Source organism: Zea mays, chromosome 9 (genome assembly GCF_902167145.1).
Source record: "Zea mays cultivar B73 chromosome 9, Zm-B73-REFERENCE-NAM-5.0, whole genome shotgun sequence".
In the NCBI taxonomy this organism is placed as follows: domain Eukaryota; kingdom Viridiplantae; phylum Streptophyta; class Magnoliopsida; order Poales; family Poaceae; genus Zea; species Zea mays.
In genome coordinates, this window is record NC_050104.1 from 23213958 (window position 1) to 23222916 (window position 8959).

Below are 8959 nucleotides of genomic sequence, written 5' to 3' on the forward strand. Positions count from 1 at the left end.
GCGGAGACCTCCTGAGGCCGAGGCTGAGGCCGAGCCCTGGGGTCGGGTGAGGCGGAGACCTCCTTCCGAGGCCGAGGCCTAAGGTCGGGCGAGGCGGAGCTTCCTGTTGCGCCTGAGGCTGAACTCGGCTGTTGTTAGTCTCACCCTGGTGGGTGGCACAACAGTCGGAGCGGGGCGAGCGGCGCTGTTTTCCTGTCAGGTCGGTCAGTGAAAGGGCAAAGTGACTGCGGTCACTTCGACCTTGCCAACTGAGGCACGCGTGTCAGGATAAGGTGTCAGGCGATCCCTGCATTAAATGCGCCTGCGATATGGTCGGTTGGTGAGGCAATTTGGCTAAGGTTGCTTCACAACGAAGCCTGCCCGAGCTGGGCTTCGGGCGAGTTGAGTGTGCGCCCACCGCCTGAGGAGGCCCTTGGGCGAGGCATGAATTCGTCCGGGACTATTGTTCCCGCCCGAGGCCGGGCTCGGGCGAGGCGAGATTGTGTCTCTTGGTAGACGAGGCCCTGACCTGAACCGAGCCCATCAGTCTTTGCGCTTTGTGCCGAGGGTGGTTACCAGCCGTGTTTTAGGAGTGTTGGGGGTACCCCTAATTACGGTACCCGACAGTGCGGGAGCGCTGACAAAACTTTGAGGGTCACGAAGATGCTCGAGTCTCTCTAGAGAGGGCGCGTGAGCGCCGGCTAAACATCGAGGGTCACAACCTCGATGAAGACTTTGCTGCGGTAGCACCGCAAACCCCAATAGGCACCAGGTACTAGGCGGGTGTCCCTTTGGCTGGCGTGGGCTGCGCCGCACTCGCGGATCATCTCCGCGCGGCGACCTGGCCATCCATGTTCCGACCGCACCTGCCAGAAAAGTACGATGGAATGTCCAACCCGTCGGAATTCTTGCAGGTGTACGTCACCGCCATTACGACAGTAGGTGGAGACACCGCCGTAATGGCAACATATTTTCATGTTTCCTTGTCTGGGCCTGCCCGGACTTGGCTCATGAACCTTACCCCAGGATCAATCTACTTCTGGGAAGAGCTCTATGCGTGGTTCGTAGCAAACTTCGCCAGTGCTTATCAGCGGCATGGCATGGAGGATCACCTCCATGCAGTGAGGCAGGAACCCGGGGAAACTGTCTGGACCTTCATCTCCCGCTTCACCAGGGTACGAGGAACTATACCCCATATCTCCGACGCTTCCATCATCACCGCTTTCCGCCAGGGGGTGTGTGATGAAAAGATGTTGGAGAAGTTGGCCACGCATGACGTGGAAACTATCACCACGCTCTTCGCTCTGGCTGACAAGTGCGCTAGGGCTGCCGAGGGCCCTGCATGGCACTCGGCACCACAGACCGGGGTTGCCCAAATGGGTGGCTCGGGTGTTGTCACTCAGGACGGCAAAAAGAAGAAGAAGAACCATGGCTCTGAAAGGCCGCCATCTGCTGCTCCGGTCGTCGTAGCTGCGACTGGGGGCCAAAACGAGCGCAACAAGCGCCCACGGCCGCAGAGGGGTAACAGTGACTCATGCCCTATACACCCCAACAGTCGCCATAGCGCCACGGAGTGTCGCAAGATCATCGAACTCATGAAGCGTGTCAGCGAACGACGCGAGCAGACCTCCAAGGATGGCTCCCCTCCTCGCCGTCGGCCTAGCAAGGAAAGGGTCGACAGCGGTGAGGTAGCTGTGGGAGAACTGGACCTCGGGTATCTGTCACCTGAGGGGGTCCTGAAGGATGTTCTCACCGGAGACTCTGACTCCGGCAATGACAACTAGTCGGGCCACTAGGAAACCCCGTCCTTCCTGGTCTACGGGGCTGAAGCCTGCCTTCCCCCGGAAACCTTTATGGGCTCCTCACGGGTCCAGTATTCTAACGAGTCTATGCAGGAATAGCCGTGGCGTAAGGACGTGGACTTCACCAACGAACATAGATGGCAAGCGGTGACCTGAAATGCATGGTACAACCAAGCGCTCGGGCGCCACCGCTAGCAGATCGTGCATGATAAGGGACCCCGGGGTCCGGGACCTAGTCCTACGGCGAGTACTAAACCGAGGAGGGCTCCACAAACTCTCCCCCAGTTGGGAAGGACCCTTCAAGGTGACGGAAGTATGCTGACCCGAGAGTGCCCGCCTCGCCACAACTGAAGAGGTGCCTCTTCCCAATCCCTGGAATATAGAGTATTCCTGTAAGTCCTACCCACAGAAGCAAGTCCGAGGGGTTATGATTTCTTATGTTAACTAGGTTGTGCATACGTGTACACCACCCTGGTGAGGTCCGCCCATATAAGCCCGACCTGTCAGTCTGCACTCATGCATGTCAAGTTATAAGGAAAGAATTTACCCCCTTAGATGTGCCCCTATGATGGTTTTATTCTGCTACAGATTACAGATATTATTATTTTTTATCTAACCCACCCATACGGTCTCCCACCCTTGCTGGTATGATGACATCCAAATTGAATAGCCAGGCTTGCAGTTTAGGACCCCTCTGCGAAAGTAGGAGGGTCCGACAGCCTAGGGGGCGGCTCTGGAGAACGAGAGCTCGTTCCATGGAGAGGTCCGGAGCTGTGTAGCCGCTTAGCCCGGTTCCGTACCCTAGGCCTACACACTCCACCACTCTATGACGGGTACCCTAGTATTTGGAGCTATAGTCCTGTGGGTCCGGTAACCTAGGGTCCAGTTCTAGAGAATGGATGCTTGTCTTCTGGGGTGGTCCGGAGCCGTGTAGCCGCTTAGCCTGGTCCCGTACCGTAAGCCCGCACACTCCACTACTCTGCGACGTGTGTCCTAGTATCTAGAACCGCGGTCTAAGGGGTCCGGACACACAACTTGGCTTCCTAGACTAAATCCTGCAGGTCCCATGCCTGTATCAAAGGATGGGTTGTATCAGGCGATGGGTCCTATGGGTGTGCTACTAACACTCCCTAGCCGAAGCTGTGTTCAGGTCCAGGTCCCAGTCGAGGCTGCCTCCTGGGAGCCGTTGCCAACTCTTTTAGGTATGCTGGTATCCAGCCTCGACACGTCGAGCCTACATCCCAGGGGGGCCAGTGACCAGGGAAGAGTCGGCAATGCCACACACAACAGGGACAAATAGTATGCAGATAAGTGCTAATACATCTTGTAGAGGTAGGTGATGATGGCTGCCTGAAGGATGAAGCAGGGCGTGAAGTGCTGAGGTTGGAGGCCGAGCTCCTCCAGCAGCAGCACGAAGAAAGACGAGATCGGCAGCGCCAACCCACTAGGGAGGTTGGAGACGAAGAGCACGACCTCCCCGGCGGCAAGATCGCCATGAGGAGAGGCGCCGACATGGATCCTTCCGGCGAACGTCGGCACACCCCATCCGAGCAGGTTGCGCACCAAGTTGAGTGCCACCTCGGGCTGGAGGTGCTCGGGAGAGTCTTGCAAGGCCATGGTGGCTACGACAGCAGAAGAACGCGGAGAACTCGAGGGCGAAAGGGCGCTGCGAGTGATGAGAATGGCTACCGCACTCGGGGGAATCCCTTTTTAAAGAAAGATTCCCCCACTGACACCCCAAAGCGCTACGGAAGATCTCGCCCAACGCGCGCCAAGGTGACCCAGCCCCTGGCACGGGGGCCCGGGCCCACGAGTCATACTCCTTGGGTGTCGGTCTCCGTGTGCGAAGAAGGTGAACCACCATGCGAGGAGCGAACCGCCGTGCCTCTTCATCCCCGCCGAAAGCAGAGGACCAACCTCTGGCACGGGGGCCCGGGCCCACGAGTCATACTCCTTGGGCGTCGGTCTCCGAGTGCGAAAAAGGCAAACCACCACGTGAGGAGCAAGCCACCGCCTGTGGTAGTGCGCCTCCACACCTCCACTAAAACCAACAGCCCAGTCTCTGACACGGGGGGCCCGGGCCCACGAGTCATCCTCCTTGGGCGCCGGCCCCTAGGTGCAGAGAAGTCGAACCGCCGCTCGCGCCAGTACTGCGCCCCCTTAGGGCCGTCGCAAAGAACAAAAAAGGTGAACTTTCAAAACCAATGCAGCGGTATTGAGGCACCCCGCGCGTGGCCCAGCAAAACCATCAAGTGCGGAGACCACGGGTCAGTCAGCCGCGGGGACAAGCGTGATAGTTGGCGTGACCGGAGGCGGACTGGCAGTAATTGTGTCAGCAAGTGCACAGAAGCAGCGTGCCAATCGCCAATCAAGCTTTGGCCCCACCTGCAGGCTCATTTCCTCCCCTGAGGCGGACCCGGGGGCCACTGTCGGTACCCTGAATCAGGGGTACCCCTTTATACAGTGTGAAGTTGTGGAGTCCATGCGGCTACCTCTAGTCACGTGGCAAACAACGCTTGACCCCGCCACGTGAGCAGCACCGGGGCCGCCATGTGGCCGGAGGAGACGATATACTCCATGGTGTCAACAGTGGGTCCGAACCCCCACGAGAAAGTGTCGAACCCCTGGATACACAGCCCGGACCTCCGGGTAGGGTCCATGTCACTCACAACAAGGTCCCGAGATTCTAGGAGAAGGAGTACCCGGACCTTAATCAAGACCAGGCAGGGGTCCGGAGCCGACACGTGTCCGGACCATATTGCGTGCGCCTCTGCTCCCCGCTCAGGCGGAGGCCCGATGCTGCCACGTGGCCACACTATACCACAACCTAGCAATAACGACTTACTTACAGTCGGTATAAACTGTTATAGCAATAACGACTTACCACAACCTATCAGTCGCTATAGAGTTATACCGACTAACACTTTCTGACGCTGTAAGTGGCATCGGCATAAATGTATAGCGACAGACATGTTTATACCGACAGACGGTTAGACGTTAAAAAGATATACCGACTAACATATTTATCCCGACGGACAGTCTGTTAGAACTTATACCGACACACTGTCTGATGCGATATATGTATTTTTACCGACTAACAATCAAACGCTATTAGAACTTATGCCGACACACTGTCTGATGCGATATATGTATTTTTACCGACTATAATCAAACGCTACAGCTATATGAGCCTAAAAAATATATTACTAGCAATTTCCAATTATCATCAACATCAGATAACAATTGTACTGCATTCATACATAGCAATTGTACTACATTCATACATAGCTCATGTTGACATAGCTCATTATTTTCATTCATGACAATAACAATTGTACTGCATTCATACATAAAGTTCACAAGTTTGCTTTTGTTGTAATAAAGATCAAAATAAGCAGCAACAACACTAAGTTTGGCTTGTGAAAGCTCAGAGATACTAGGTAGTACAACCACATGTTGGTTTCACAATTTTAAGTTCACTTGCAAATTTCTCTTTTGGAGAAAATACAAAACAAAATATGTAGTTGCATCCATCCAAAAGAACTTTTGATCTTTCTTGTTGTAGCATCCATAGGCACCACCGCGATCTGCTTGCTATTGTCATCATGGAGTAAACAAGTGACTTATTACCTCTAGGACCTCCCTCCTGACAAAATTAAAACCCAAATCATTAGTAGACTACTTAGAAATCCATTCCAAAATAAACTATAGAATAGATACCACCAATGCTCCATGATTAAGCTAAATATACAATAGTTGAACGCAACAGAACTGCATGATCACAACACCTTGCTGCTGCTTATTGAGCTGCATTAATTTTAGAGAGCAACTACTCAAGTGTCCTTTCATTTAGTTAATATCTACGTTGATGTATGTTGTCCAGCTAGTAGGAAAAAGAGATGTATTTAGCTGGTGCTAAATCCATAGGATATATTGATATATATATATATATATATATATATATATATATATATATATATAAACATGGATGCTTATCAAGACAAAACCAAAAGATGATAATTTGTTATCTGGACTGGCTCCAAAAAAGCATTATTCTAATCAATTGAGGCTGGTTCAATTCCCTCAGCTATTGGGAAACTAGAGCATCTTTTGAGGCTGTAAGTCGTATAACCTATCATTTCAATGCAAATGTTTGAATTATGTCATGATATGATATCACTCTAATTCCTGCAGAAATTTAAGCAAAAATAATGTGGCTGGACACATTCCTGCTGAATTTGGGAACTTAAGGAGCATCATGGAGATGTAAACACCTTCTGACCTGACAGTGCTAAAATCTATACTAGGTTTTTTATAATGGAAGAATGTCTCTACTGCTTTGATCCCTTCTTATGCAAGTAATGTTGACACATTTTATTTCATTTCAGTGATTTGTCTTACAACCACCTCAGTGGCCTGATTCCTCAAGAGGTTGGGATGCTACAAAATTTGATACTGTTGTAAGTACATGTTTCCTCTTATATCATTTGAAAACTGATAAATTGATAAGGTACAGTAAAAAGGCTTCAAGCAACAGACTGCATATTAATGGTGTATTTTGTGCCCAATTATTGCAGGCTGATCTTTATCTTTTTTGTCCTTTCAGAAAATTAGAAAGCAATAATATTATTGGAGATGTCTCTTCACTTATTTCTGCTTCAGTCTCAATATCTTGTAAGTTAACAGCTGAAAAAAATATTTAAATCATCTGTGTCTGGCTTTCACTTATGGTGCCTTTATTCATGAGCATAAGCATTATTCTAATCAATTAAAGTACCTAGTAAAGTAAGGATGCCAATATTTTATACTCCCTCCGTTAATGAATATATAACTAGTAGCAGCCACATACCTACTAAAATCAAGAATATCTACTGAAATCAGCCACATAACCAGAAGCAGTCATAACCAAGAATATCTACTGAAATCAGTGGTAGATACCACAAAATAGAATTGTGGTACAATATCAATCATATATATACCTGTAGCACTCTGGGATGATTTTGATGTCTTGCTCACCTTTAGCTATATAATCATAGAAACCATTAGTTAGAAAATATGCAATCACCATATATGAAAAAACAACAAAGAGATAGCTTATTACTCTCTTGTACGACCATGCAATCGACATCCGATCAGCATCACCCATCTCCTCCAAATAACCATATGGGCGAGGTAGAAGGGCATCCCTTTTCAGCACAACATTCACAACAACCTCACAATATTGCTTTCCTAGAGCAACTCCTCCTAGCACTGAGCTTGGATTAGTTGAAATAATTGTTCCCTTAGCCACAGGATGATCTCTCAATATGGCATATAAGATCACATCCTTTCCAATCTGAAGCAAATAATGAAATTATAAGAATATAATAAATGTACAGAACCACTAGCAAATGAGAATTAGAAATTTTGAAGGATGGATGAAAAAATTACAAGTTCAGTGTGAAGAGGCAGACTTGCTGGGATAGCTCTAGTGTTGCCTTGATAGGGCTGCACTGCTAGGGACACATTAGTAGGGTTGCCTTGAGATAGCTGCACTACTGGGGTTATATTGGTCGTCTTGCTAGAGGGCTGCATTGTTGGGGTACCATTGATAGGGTTGCCTTTAGATGGATGTACTGCAGGGGTAACACTAACATGATTGCTGCCAAGCAAGTTTTCACCCTCATCAGAGATTTCATCCTCCACATAAGCTTCATCTTCATGAAACTGAGCAATATTATGTGTTTGATCAATATGTTGTCCAGACCTCGTGTCCTAAAATAAATATGAGGGTAATAAGTAATAAATATTCCATAGATTTCAAAATGACTCAAGATGTTTAGCTACTTTACCGGATGGTGTCGTGTATTAGAACCATCATGCGAGATGATTTCCACATCTCCCATTTCATGAGCCATCCTTTGGTCCTGCATTTTCTCCTCCATTTCTGCTATGCGTTGTTCTAGAGCAGCTTTCTCATGTTTAACCTTTTTGCGGGCTAGGACTTCCATTTGGAGTCTTGTGGGTGTGTAACTTCTCAAGCCCGGGGTACCAATATCTTGGGGAGTTGGTCCTAGACCCAAAACTCGGACATGTCCTCTTGGCTCTTTCTCTCCACAAACAGCAGCAAAAGCATCACCTTCTTGAATTGTTCTTTCCTTCAACTCTGGATGGGCCTCAACATATTCATTAAGTTTGTTCTACCCAAATTGAGTTGCAAAAGAGAATGGTTTAGTACCTACCACTATGGGAAACAGTAGCAAATGTGATGCAAAAACACCTTACAATAAATGTCAAGTTCACAAAAACTTACAATAACTGGTTCAGCAAGTCTTGTTGGAACTCCATTCTTTCTGGTATGTGTTTTGATATAGAGTTCATCTCTTCGAGAAGGGCGGCCTAGTTCCTTAGACTGTAAATTGTTTTAATGTTAACAATTGAAAATGAAAAATCATAATGTAAATTCAACAGTCAAATTGCTTCAATACCATTTCATGGCCAGAGCGAGCAAAGCTCTTGCTACCAGATGTATGAAGTACCCCAACCTTTGAATGACTAAATTTGGCTTTTTTGTCTTTCCTTCACATTCAGGAGACACTCAATATTCAGAAAGAAACTTCCAATCCTCATCACTAACCCTTCCACTATGTTTGTTCTTCATGTCCTCTTCTGTTAAATTCTCATTAAAATATTGTGCCTTTAGGGTTGACTTAAAATCCTTCCATTTCCTTCCAGCAGTGGTTAAAAACCAGTTAAAGGCAGCATCATCTACATCGAAGATTTTCTGATTTTCCAACCAAAAAAAGATAATCACAACTTGGTCTAATGGTCAGAAACAAATTCAACCTAAGAAACGATAATAATGTACTTGGGAAAATACCTTTAGGTCGGTCCAAACTTCATACTTCTTCTCACCATCCACTAGTCTCCAGTCAACACTGCTAACTGACAACTTCTTTCTCACATGACACCCAATAGCACTAGAAAACTTCCTTGAATTGTTTCCAATAGGTTGACCAAATTCATTCAGTTCTATCTTAATTTTTGCCATCTCAGATCCCCTTGCAAATATGTCCTCCAATTTTGTAATACCCCTTCCTTTTCTCTTATTTTGTGGACTATGGGATTCTATTAATTTAAACACATTAGTTGTACTATAGCAAGGTGAAAAAGTATATGCAACAACAGAATAATTACCA

At 47.8% G+C, this 8959-nt stretch overlaps 1 long non-coding RNA gene across 1 annotated transcript; it reads left to right on the forward strand.

Moving 5' to 3' along the window:
• The first annotated feature begins 5976 nt into the window (after positions 1-5976).
• Positions 5977-6418, forward strand: LOC103638104 (uncharacterized). The gene is made up of 3 exons (XR_558567.2): positions 5977-6047; positions 6170-6241; positions 6388-6418. It is a non-coding gene; the product is annotated as an uncharacterized lncRNA (long non-coding RNA).
• Positions 6419-8959: the final 2541 nt, after the last annotated feature.